At 36.2% G+C, this 13,325-nt stretch overlaps 1 long non-coding RNA gene across 2 annotated transcripts; it reads right to left on the bottom strand.

Annotated features, from left to right (window-relative positions):
* Window positions 1-837: 837 nt before the first annotated feature.
* LOC113286735 lies at window positions 838-4,677 on the bottom strand. 2 transcript variants are annotated; one of them, XR_003329451.1, is made up of 4 exons: window positions 4,526-4,677; window positions 4,274-4,322; window positions 2,206-2,343; window positions 838-1,764 (listed from the first exon to the last, which is right to left on the bottom strand). It is a non-coding gene; the product is annotated as an uncharacterized LOC113286735 (long non-coding RNA). The 2 variants fall into 2 exon arrangements; XR_003329450.1 differs by lacking the exon at window positions 838-1,764 and having other exon boundaries at window positions 2,074-2,343.
* Window positions 4,678-13,325: the final 8,648 nt, after the last annotated feature.

The raw sequence follows: 13,325 nt of genomic DNA, 5'->3' as shown, positions 1-13,325 counted from the left end.
TAAGCTAACTACATATATTGAACTCTAATCCATAAAGGAAGAATTAAATTCAATAGCACACTCCAGCACATGTCAAGATTACTGTGTATCTGAAATAAACAATCAGATACCTCCACCGTGATTAACAGGCTTAATCCTTAAAGCGATTCTCAGTGCCATCACCAATCCGACATACTTTTTACCACCATCACACACAACATACTTGCTTAGAATATATACCGTGTGAATGCCCATATCACCGTGGTACATGCTTTCGAGATATGGCGCATTCTTGATATTACGTGCAAGCCATCAATAATATTTTAACATAGACTTAAGAACATAAATCTATAACATCTCGTGCATAATTTTGAAGCGTTGCTGGACTTGCTTCTACATGAGACCTCACCTCCCATCATTTCTTCTAAATTTGTAATCCATTGTTTATAGTGTATGATTACTGACACTCTTTAAGAAGTATATATGTATCCCACCTCATTCGGCCTTATTTTGCATCCCATACTACATCATAAAACCGAAACGAAGAACATACACTTCTACCAAGTTGAACTTTCGATTTATAAATCACATCACAAACCCATTTTTGTGTAAACACAGGTTGAAACATTATCTTCAACCATATTTCTCCACCCGAACAATAAACCATCGTTCAATTCCAGGTATAATCACACCATCCCGTCCTTGGGCTCTAATACCAATTGTTGGGAAAATTGGCACCCTAGCGCAGCGTAATCACAGGATCACAAGGGCAATTGGTGATTTGAACCAAATATGGGAGAAATAATTAGAAAGAGACAGAAGATTAAGAAGCACACAACCCACAACACAAGATATACGTGGTTCACCTTTATAGGCTACATCCACGGCCAACACCACCAAAAAAACTTTCATTAAATCAAAGACCATTACATGCTCTTTACGCAACCCGAGACAATACCAAAGAATTAACAAGACATACCCGAGAACACCATTGAAGAAACCATAGAAACCAACTCTCTAAACCATTCTAGAAACCAGCCTCATATCTTCTCTTTTACACCGTCTTCATAGTCGCTAGTAACAGAGGAGAAACATGGAAACACTAGAAACTAGGGTTAGGACAAAGCCCTAAACCCTAAAACACCAAAATCCTCTCTCTACAAGTTTTTCTCTCACACCGATATCGACCTTCACTGTAGCACACGATCCTCCCGACCAAACAGACCAAAATCGTAAGCACAAGGATTCACCACTCCTCTAGGTTGGATGTCTAGAAACCTACAATTCTATTCATATATATAGAGAACACAAACTTGGTCACCAAGTATTAGTCTCCAACTAGGAAACTATACTCTTTCCTAAATTTTGTACCACCTAGATTAGGAAACCCACCCAATGTGGAAAAGGCCCAAAACAGGAAATCCACTTATTTCCTAACATGAGCATCAGTCAGTATACGTACAAAAGTTTGGACGGCACAAGTATAACAAAAAGATCCGTATAAGTCAGGGCAGATATTACGCGATGCTCAAAAAGGCTGAGATTTATTAGCTCGAAAACTAAGAGATGGTGTGTCTTTGTTTGAGAGGCACATCTTTTGATGAAGCACATATCCTCCATTTCACAGAAGTATATAGCTAAAATACAGGGTTGCCCGGTGAATGTATGTCAAGTGGATATAGCTGAACTACCTTAGAAAAGCACCAACTTTCGCAGCTAGTTTCATATTACGTAACCGGTGCTTCTATGTTGTTTGTCTCTTGGAAAAAGGATCCTCTTCTGGCTCTGCAAAGACCAAGATATAGAACACCATCAGCCAAACTTTTAAAATATATCGACTTTGAAGCTCTTTTGAAGATATAGAACACCAAGATAGCATGTAAATATCTATTAAGTGAAGCTAATGATGTCAATCAGCACCAATAGCTTATAAACTAAAACTTATTGATTAGCTTACAAACTAGAAATTAGCTTACAAAGTAGATGTAAACATTCTGATCCCTAAAACAGAAATGTAGCACCCCGTTTCCTAAAGGCAGAATTTAGGACTCTAAACCAAAATTATATTAAAATGAGCTAAACAAATCCGAGACGAACCAATAAATAAACCATACTTGACATATTAAACATAACCATCTAATTTACAGTGTGTTGTTTGTTAATATACATTATATACATTCAGGGTTGGAGACTAGCTTACATACAAAATACTCAAAAATAAAGCACCTTCAGAAAGTTACAAGACTGCAGAAAGAAACACTGAGACCATCAACGATTTCACACGGGTGTAAAGTAAGTCCACTTAATCTACCCAAACGTCAATTGCTCCTTCGGCCGAATCAACACCATTTACATCAAAGCTACCTGTCACTAACAACGAGGTGGAAAGAGTGAGCTAAACAAGCCCAATGGATACTTACACTACTCTATTATATTCATCAAAGTTGAATTTAAAGAATGCAAGTTTTCTTCAAGCAATAATGACACATTTCTTCCACTTGAATAACAAGCATATACTCCAAACATCAAAGAAAATCAACGCACGCAAATGCATCCATGTATATGGAGTAAGACCTGCACAATGCAGTTTGATTATAACTCACTTCAATTTCAATCTCTAACACTCATGTAAACAGCACGAGGGTCTAGGTTTCGGGGTGTATAAAACACTCACCCTTGTTTCAGATTAAACAACCAATAGCTCTTTAGAAAGATATCCATCTCCTCTATAATTTTCGTTAAGACAACATGAACTAAATCAAGCTATAGCATACCTATAAAAGACCATAAATATGCCTACTCACTGCTGTTACGAGTAAATTCCAGATTTCATGATAGACTCTAAAATCAAACAAAAATCTCTGTAGATTGGTAATTCAATGTGTTGTAAACGCTACATCAGAAACTAAGGCCAAAATAAGCTGTAAGTTGTCATACTTCTTGAAAACAAAACTGCCAAAAGTGCAGGACAGTTGATACACAAGCTGGCACACTTCAAATTACATAATCTTAACTGCGAAATCGAATATCGTGCTGAAATTCTTGTTCAAAAGATAACTGATACTTGATAGTAACAGTCCTAAGATAGATTAAGAGACATATATGACAAAATCTCTGAAAAGTAGAGTTCGTCAATAAAGTTGAACATCAATTACTGAAATAGGCATATGTTACATCAAGTAGCTCAGGACAAGGCACTTAAATATCACAGTTGATTCGTCTATTAAAGTACCAAATCTCATGAAGGAATCCATAATCCAGTTCATCATCTAAAGTATCAAAATATCAGGCCAAAATGTCACAGGACAATATTTGAAATTTCTGAAATGATATGATTTGTCTCAATTCAAATGATTTTCTTATGAAATCTATCATTTACTGTGACTTATAAGATCACAATATACCTAATTCTAAGTCCTAGCATAGATCTGCCCCTATCATGACACAACAGACAGATATAAGGAGCAAAACAATCACAAAAAAGGTTTCAATAGAAGACCCTAAAATTCTGGTGCTACACGGATTCATAATTTCGCTAATCTCTCCTTATTTCAAATTCCAATTCCATCATGTTTCAATACCAAGCATAGTTGAAATCAAAACCCTAGGTCTGTTGATACTGAGTTTTCCAAAAACAGGATAGAATTATTTGTAGAGGATTCAATCAATAATCATAATACTGAGATGAAATTGTTGGGACAAGAACAATTGAAGTTGAATCATACCTTCAATCCTAAATCTGAAACGAGACAGAACAAGAAAGCCTTTTCCAATTACTCCCAAATCTCCATGGAACTAAGTGACCCACGAGTTCATAACTATCACTTTATTTTACTTGTATTGAACTCATAATCTAGTATAAGTTCACCTGGTTTTTATTTTCACTTGAATCTACAGATGTTGTGAAAAGGTGCAGATAAGTTCGATTATTTTAATCAATTTTCACGTGTCTACGAATTCTGACTAAGCCCAAGATTTTGGCTGAAGAAATCCTAAGATAAACTCAAGCTAAGTTAACACCAATGAGTACGCGCACAATAAACTCAAGCTAAGTTAACACCAATGAGTACACGCACAAGAAAGAAAACAGACATCTAGCATTCTAATAGCATAAAAACGCTACTACCCAAAAGTTACCTAACCATATGGTTGGTTTTAGAGAATAATGAACTAATAGCATCACAATAATTACTAATTATGTCTAGATAATTTAATAAATTCAAGATAAAATGTAGGGTCGCCACAAGAAATTAACATAAACCCTAAAATCTGTTCAATTTTTCGAAAGTTATACCTACAAAGTCTTCAAAATTCTTCAATCTTCAAAGTTCTTCAAACCCTAACTGGAAATCAGAAAAACAAATCGAGTTAAATTTATATGAAGAAGATTAACAGAACCAAACTAAGATGAAACAGATCGCATTAGATTCACGGATTAACAAATCGAAAAACTAAAAATTAGATGAAATGAAGCCCTAAAAAACAGATCGATTGAAAAACAAGTGAAACCCTAAAAATCGAAAAACTTATAATGATTAACACTTACACAGATCGATGATTTCAGGCTATTGAAAAGATTAAAGAGATTTGTGTGATGGTTTCCCGGCTAGTACGATTGTAGTGACGAACTGTGATGAAACTAGGGTTTCATCGCCAGAGAAGAAAAATAAGAGGCAGAGCAGAAGAGAGGAGAGAAAAAAGAAAAAAAAAAGAAGAAGATAACGAGTCCCGTTCTGTTATACTGGTGTGCGATCACGTGAATGGCACACAGCACGGGATGAAATATCCTCTGGTACAACTCACTGTGGGTGGAAACATAATGCCACGCATGTCAATGGCACACATACATACTACAGGTGTTACGACCGCAGTGTGACCAAGCGTGTGAGTGGCACGCCTATAAAAAAATTCATAACAGGCACGAGCCGTTACGAATTTTTCTTATCGGCTCGTTGTAACGGGAAATTTGTAACGGCCGATAAGCAGTTACGAATGCCTGTTACGAATCTGGGAATTTGGTATAGTGTTTCAAAATGTACCGGAACATGAACAAAATCGAAAGGCAAATCTTTTGGGATGGCATGCGGCCAATCGTTTATCCGCACACTTCGGAGAATGTTCAAGAACCGAATAAAGGCAAGGGCACAGGTAGGCCAAGAACCAAAGAAACAAAAAAAAACAAGTTAGAGAATATGCAAAGGTGTTGGCTCAGAGGAAAAGTGAAATGACCCCTTTTACTAGAGATCCTTCGAGGCATGAATATACCGTGGCGAAGTACCAAGAATATTTTTAGAAAAGGCCTAGGAATATTATGGAAAAAGGCGAGACATGTGAATAGGATATGAAGAAAAAAAGGACTGATGTTACACTCTCAACCTACTCCGTCGAAACCGAGCCAACCAATTCAACGAGACGTGAAGCTAAAGGCTCCAATTGATGATACACCACCTCTTGTTGATAAAAGGTACGTGGAAGAGCTACCTCCTTACATTAGATATTACGTCATATCCAGCGATGACGTCCCTCCGGATGGTAATTGCGGTTTCCACGTTGTCGTACAACAACTAGAGCCTTTCACTCAAGGTGCCAAGCTATATGATGATAATCAAATCACTTATGTCCGTCAAAGGTTGTTTATGAAGCTAAGAGAGAAACCGGAATTTTACAAGAGAATGTTGTCCGATGGGGATTCTAGTCTCAATATGCAGTTTGTTAGGTATCAAATCCGTATCCACGGGGGCAATCCAATCACAGGGGATCATTGGATGGGCATGCCGATATGTGGGCACTTAATCGCCGACGCATTCAATTGCGTGGTTCACTATTTCTCAAAAGTTCCTAGCTTCACATACACTCCGAAAACAACCATATGCGTCGAGCAACTTAGACGTAGGAGAGTGGTGATTGCGTTGGTTGACAACAACCATTTTATAGGCCTCCGGTGAGAAGACAATTTTTCATTGCGTCCGATATGCGGATACTCTTATTGGAATGGATTTAACCCTGACACAATGTTGGGTTGGTGCATTATGTATAAACATAACATGGAGATGTGGAAAGCTTTGGAGGAATCGGAAAAAATTATATATGAAGGTTCAATCTCCCTTGAGGATGATTAAATATACCATTAGTTAGACTATGTATGCTTTGAACATCAACATAAGAATGAAAGATTGTGTTTTTTGGAATTTGGTCTTATTTTTGGGTAATTTGGTCATATTTTTGTACCATTACAAGACATTGCCGAACTACTACAGGACAAAAGTTCAGTTAGGAAATGAAATTATAGGACATTGCTGAAATAAAATTACAGAACACTTAATACCCCAAACGCCTATGAAAAAGTCTTTAAGGATGCGGAAATGATCTTCATATTTGAAATCCTTTGTTTTCCATCGTCGCCATTCATTTTTTGATGTTAAAACGATTTCCTCGAATGCTTCACCCCTAATTCGACACCTCCTTACAATCTGAAACAAAGCCAAAAAATCCACAACTCTATCTCTAATCTTTTCAAATCGAATGAACAAAGCTATTTGGTCAAGGTTATGGCGGTTACCTGTGTCGGAGCATAATTTCTCATGAATTTTCCCCCAAAAACTTTTACTCATAATACCATTCACTCTTCGTTCGTCACCTCTCTTTGTATAGCATAGTACGTAGTTTCTACAAAGAGAAATATCTTCTTCTAGAGTAAATTTATGACTAGGAACTGCCACTTTTATGAAATTATGAAACAAAATGGTAACCATGAGACACATATATATACCATTGAGGTGTATAACGGATATAAAAATTATCGTTCCTTGTGTCAGATCAAGTACATTGTTGTCTCAAAGCTACAGTTCGGTTTGATCGCAAATTTGCGATATAACCGAACTCAACAATTGAAAAAAAAATCTGAAGTTCCAGTGTACTATTCGGTTACCTGGTAAATTTATGTAGGTTACCAAACTCATTTGTTCGGTTACCTGGTAAATTTGTGCAGGTAACCGAACAAAACATTGGCTAGGACTGGTTTTGGAACCCCATGGTTCGGTTACATACCAATTTTTTGCAGGTAACCGAACAAATAAGTTCGGTTACCTGAATTTTTTATCAGGTAACCGAATATAACTCTAGAACTTCTGAATTTTTTCTAACCGTTGAGTTCGGTTATATCGCAAATTTGCGATCAAACCGAACTCCGAGTTCGATTTGTTAAGGATTTTAGCCTACTTACCGAACTACCTTATTGAATCTAAATAATTTTAATGTGATGAAATACATGAGTCTAACATCAAGAACATAAGAATACCAGAACTAATTGTTTTAAGTGTTCCAAACCTAAGAAAATAAACTACCAAATCCACAATTAAAAAGTCTTCCAAACATAAGAAAATAAACTACCAAATCCGCAATAAAAATGTCTTCCAAACATAAGAAACCAAAGTACTAATTATTGCAATCACTCATTTACAACGACCACTAAGAGAAACTTTTCTACTCTTGCGTTTAGGAGATTTAGCTTTTCCTTCATCCCTAAGATTGTCCTCTCCATTGCTTTGTTGTTCAACCATTCGACTTGAACCTTTCCCTTCTTGGCGACTCCTCTTCACCGGCATTGGATCAACATTGTTGGGTGAAAAAACATCAGTCAATTGGTTGTAGAGGTATGTTTGTTCTCGAGTGTTCATCGGCTCTCCACTCCGGATTTTCGCCATCAGTTTCTTCAACAATTTAGCACCAGACTTCACCTTTTTGCAATCAAAAGCACAAATAAATGACTATTATTTTTCAATATTTCATAACATTTTTAAAAGCAGAAATAAGAGTAAATATTTTACCGCCGAATTCCATAAGATCAAGGCCTCATCACCACAGGTAGGCGTATTCTTCATAATTTTCTGAGCCTCTTTCTCCACTACCTTGGCTTTCGCATTCTCAGCACGGGCTTGTTGGACTCTGTTTATAACATGAGGATGAGAAAAAATTTCATACTATTGAATATATCCCTCGTCAGCAGCATTTGGCTCATCATACGAATATGGCAAGTCTTTAGTTGGAACAACATAATTCCCAAAGTTGTTCCAATGGTCCACTGATGGAGCAGGTTCGTATTTGGGAACAAAATTCTTTTCGGTGTTGTTAGTTCCACGCTTCTTCACCTTGAAGTTGAACTTTTCCTCTTGTGGGACAGTTTGGAGACAGGAAAATTGTCTCAATACTCTTCGAGGATTATACATTGTACAACCACCTGGATAAAACAATGGTCCATTGTAACCCGCGAAAATGGTTCCTAGTTGATATAACAAATTAGCAGTCACATGGTGCTTAATCTTCTCCGGTGTCATCACCAACTTTCCTTGAAGAACCAAATCTCTCGTCCCTCCAAAATCATCAAACAAGGTTGTCATCTTGATCTTTTTCAACTCTTCTTGTACGTTCGGTCTTTGTTAAACTCATTATACTCATCACCTTCATCGGGCTCTTTTGCAGCTCTTCTAAACTCACATTGTTCCTTGTCAGCGCTCCATCCTAGACACTTTTCGACCAACTTTTCAAGAAGTTCATTACTCATTGAGCAATCATAGCCTTCTAGAACACTTGTTCCCGTAATTGGTAGGCCTGTGATTCTAAAACAATCATCCGGAGTTATTGCCATCTCGCCAAACGGTAGATGAAAGGTATCCGTATCTGGATAAGCCCTCTCAGTAAATGCGGTAACAGTGACAGCATCAAAATTTTGGTGCACATGTGGTATCGCGTTCCATAGTACACAATCATATACCGCCAACTTGACCTCATCACACTCATTGTCAATATTCCATATCTTGTTCTTTTGACGTTTTAAAACACAAACAACATCATTATGGTCCTACAATAACAACATCATATCTTATATACTAATATATATAGAAAAATATATGTCAAAATATAATAAAATGACTGAGAAATCTTCATGGTTAAGATTCAGTACCTTTGTCGCAAAGATCTTGGCAGCCCATGAGTTTTTGTAGCCAAACAATACCTCCCCTCCATCTCTTGGAGTACCATAAGTTGGGTTCTTTGGCGGCAAACACAAATCTCCATCAGGAATGTATGCATATCTAGCACAAGGCTTTTTAGGCGCGAGGAATCTTCTACTACCATATAGTTAAGTTATTGTGAGGTGGTTGATATTTCTAGGATGCTCTTCGGGATTATAAGGCCGGATTATCAATTGGTTCCTGTTCACCTTGATTTATCAAAAGGCGGAACAAAACTTCATAGGTACTTCTGCGGGAGACAGATTTATCTATCATAATAAACTTATCTATGGGAGACATATTTGTTTATAAGTCTTTGACTTTAGGTCGTAGCAACTCTTAGTTGTGGGTGAGATCAGCTAAGGAAATAAAGTGCGCAGAACCCAGCGTGGTTTTAGAGGCGTAAGGAACGCGACTGTACCTTAATTGGTGTGAGACTTGGTTAGGGCTAAACTACATTCCAGTCCGAAGTTAACTTGTAGTAGGGCTAGTGTCTGTAGCGGCTAAATACAGTGTGGTGTTCAAATCTGGACTAGGTCCCCGAGTTTTTATGCATTTGCAGTTTCCTCGTTAACAAAATTTCTGGTTTCTGTGTTATTTCTATTCTGCATTATATTGTTTATATAATTGAAATATCACAGGTTGTGCATAGTTCAATCAATTGGTAAATCCGACCTTGAATGTTGGATAGGAATTGATTGGCAATTGGGCATTGGTCTTTGATACTGTCCAAGTTAATTCTCATGTCAATTGGGATCACATATTTCTATCTGTTCGATTGCAGATTGTATTGAGAAATTGAGATATAACTCTTTGATGTATTTCTTGGTTGAGCTCGTTTTTAAGTTGGTGCTCTCGGAATTATATTGAAGTTAGTCCATACAGATTGACGAACGAATTATTGGGTGTGGTTGTTATACCCCCGCTTTTTCACGGTGTATGTTCATTGTATTTATAGTTTTTATTAGATAGCACACATACATTTTTATTATTTTGTACATAAATATGAGTATTTATCTAGGAACTTGTAAGCCTACTAGAAAGTTTTTAATGTTTTTAACAATTATAAAAAAGAAAAGAAAATTAGGTATAGTAGAAGATAATTCATCGATTAGTTCCTTTCCAACAAATCAAAATTTTATCCAGTATTATGTAAATAGCTTATAATAAAATTCGCTTAACAAGATCTATATTTCTTCAATATAATGTTAATTATTGATATATAGAGGTACACTTCTTAAGGTTGTACTGTAAAAGAATCATTAATCTTGAAATGTACTTGTTAATACTATTTTTTTCTCCAAGTTGCATGAGCAGTAAAAAAAACAAATAAAAGTTGATCAGTTAGAAAAACAAGTTAACATGATCCAGAATAGTATAAGGGGTTTGAGAAGATGTCCACCAAACTTGGACATTGTGACATTTAACATAAGTTGCAAAAACATGAGTCAAGTTATTGACTCGCTACGGAACGAAATTGAAATGTTAACTAACGTAAATGTACAATTTGATAAAAAGATTGGAAATAGTAAATCTCTCTTTGGTAGTTAGTTTTTTTGGTAGTCAATATTTTTCTTCCACAGTTAATAAATATGAAAGTTGTTAACGCAAGAAGAAAGTTGTAACCGCATATCTCATGTTTAGATATAATAAGGATGAAAAACATGATAAAAACACAAAGAAAATTGTTACAATAACCAGTGAAATTGCACAGTCGTTACTTCACTAACAAATACTTAATTACATAATAATCTCTCTAAAATAATATAATTTTATTATACAAATTAGGTTTGCAGAAACAAATCCTTAACTCATTAAATCAAAAATCTCACTTAGTTAATAAATTTTGATATTCTCAAAAACATTATTTATAGAGTCTCAACTGTAGGATGTTAGACTATTAAATATGAGAATGTCAAATGAGTTTTGAAGGATGGCCTCTGAATGAAAATACGCTATCATCATGGTAGATCGGATAACTTAGCATTTTCATATTCTTTTTGGTTGGACCTTTCATTTAGTTGATCCAAATAACCCATATGTGACTAGCTATAGTTTCCACTAATTTATTTATTTTTTAATTTTTTGATTCGTGGCATAGGCTTAGACCTGCACCCTAACAAATCTGAAACTTCTGAGCCTATTCCGCGAGCAGACCCAGCCCAATCCCCGGTATGGACAACATGCCCACTGAGCCCACCCTACACTACCTATTATCCGGATTGGGCTATAAGTAATGTTCATAGTCTCGGAACAAGGGAGCACGCCGGCTCAAAGAAAAAACACGAGATCTTTTGAGTAGTCGCCGGTAATTATGATCATGCAGTTACGAACCATGGTGACGGAATTGTTTGTTAGTGTCCATGAGACTTACCAAACTCAACTGTAGACAATCCATGACGATTCTGCGAGGAATTTTGCTAAGATCATGAGACAGACTATGAATCACCCTCTTCAACCAAAACGAGAAGTAAAGAAGTTGTTGATATACTCTTTTGACCTAAGAAATTTCTCAGTTAGACTTTGGCTGGTTTGTTTCAAAATTCTTCACATTTTTATTATTTTTGATTTCATTGGCTAGCTGTATGTTGTTCATATATGTTCATGCACTAGTCAAAGCTCAAAACTTAAAAAGTAGACCAAGGTGAAAAACTAAGAAATTCGCTCATTATTCAAGACTTGCTTTTGCTTTCTGCCTTTCTCTATCTTTTCTATTTCTTTCATCATGAAAATTAGTAGTACAAATTAAGATATACAATTATTTATGAAACAAAATAAAACTGTTTAAGAAACATGCAAAGATTACAAGAACTGATCATCAAAAGTATGGAATAGTTCTTGATTCTTTCACAGTCTTACAATGCATTAAAATCACTTGATGTTCCTTCCTTTGCTTTCTCTTACTTGTAGTAGTATTTGATGATCCTTTAAGTAACTTAGACCAAAACCCACCTTTCTTCTTGTCCTTCTTCTGAACATTTTGATGGTCGACCTCCTCTTCTTCAACTACGGCCGCGAAATCCGTCTCTACCCAATTCCCTGCAACCAAAGCTACCGATCTGCTCCTTGTAAAACCATCTTTAACATTCATCGAAAACGATAAACGACCGTCTTTCATTGTTGTCGAAGAAGATGAAACGCTGTTCCGTCTTCCGGTATACTTGATGGGGTAAGGATAAGGTGGTGAAGAACAAGAAGAATTAGATGCAGATGAATAACAACTTGTTGATGATAACGAAGAACACGAATCTAATGAATCTCCTCCACCTCCATTCATTCCATTATCTCTTGTCTTGTTCTTTTTCGAGATTTTAGAAAGCTTTTCACTAAGACAAGATGGACATACTCCTTGTAACTTCTTATGTTTCGGATGCTTTTTACATCTTGTTGCACCTCCACCACCTTGATAATTACTACGCCGATGGTTGGACGACGAGGACGATTCAAACCAACCCATATTTGCAAAAACTTTAATGAGATATGAACTCGAAACACACTTGCACACAAGGATTTTTGATTTTGATAATGAAGCTGTAGTAGGAGTGGTCCTTGTTCATATATTTATAGGAATATGGAACTGTGAAAGAAATGATAAACAAATTTCCATGATATTTCGCAGTTTCTATGGGGATGTCAAGTAAGAATTGGGATGCTAATAAATAAATAAACAGGTCATATAAAGGTACAATATGGGATGCAACAAAGAAGTTTACGTGCGTGGGACCAAAATTAACTTTTTTTAGGGCTTTGTTTTTAATGTCCGTAATGATGGATTTAGACGTATAGTTTAGATACACACTTTGTATACGGTGTTGCAAGAGAAATATATAGGAAATTGAGTCACTTTTTGGTTGCTGGGCGGCGTTACACGTGGGGTGGAATTTAAATTGTTCTTGAGCCATTCCCACTTTGTCGATTTAATATATAAAACAAGTGGGAAAAGGTTTGCTTTCCCTTAAAAAAAAAATTATACCGAAAGGGTTCATGGTACACCTTTGGGGTTTGGCATAGTCGTCGTGTTTGGATATCAAAAACGGTAGACGAAACTCAAAATTATTTTCTAAGGTGTATTCAAAACCTTTTCATCATTTGCGGTGAAATTGCGAGTCGAGCTTAATGAAGAGGAGTGGAGCGAGATACTCTGTATTCTCACTTGTCAATCGACTCTGCAGTTTTTACTCTATACTTTTAGTTTTGCGGCTGGTTTTAGTTGATTTTATCATATGATCTAAATTGTTATATACCAAAGATCAGTACCATTGTTAGCTAGCAGGGAAGCTGATTCCCTTGATAAGGATGTTAAATGCCTATGAACTGGAATAACCAAAAGAGAAGTTA

Source organism: Papaver somniferum, chromosome 6 (genome assembly GCF_003573695.1).
Source record: "Papaver somniferum cultivar HN1 chromosome 6, ASM357369v1, whole genome shotgun sequence".
Lineage (NCBI taxonomy): Eukaryota > Viridiplantae > Streptophyta > Magnoliopsida > Ranunculales > Papaveraceae > Papaver > Papaver somniferum.
This window is presented reverse-complemented; position numbering and strand designations above follow the sequence as displayed.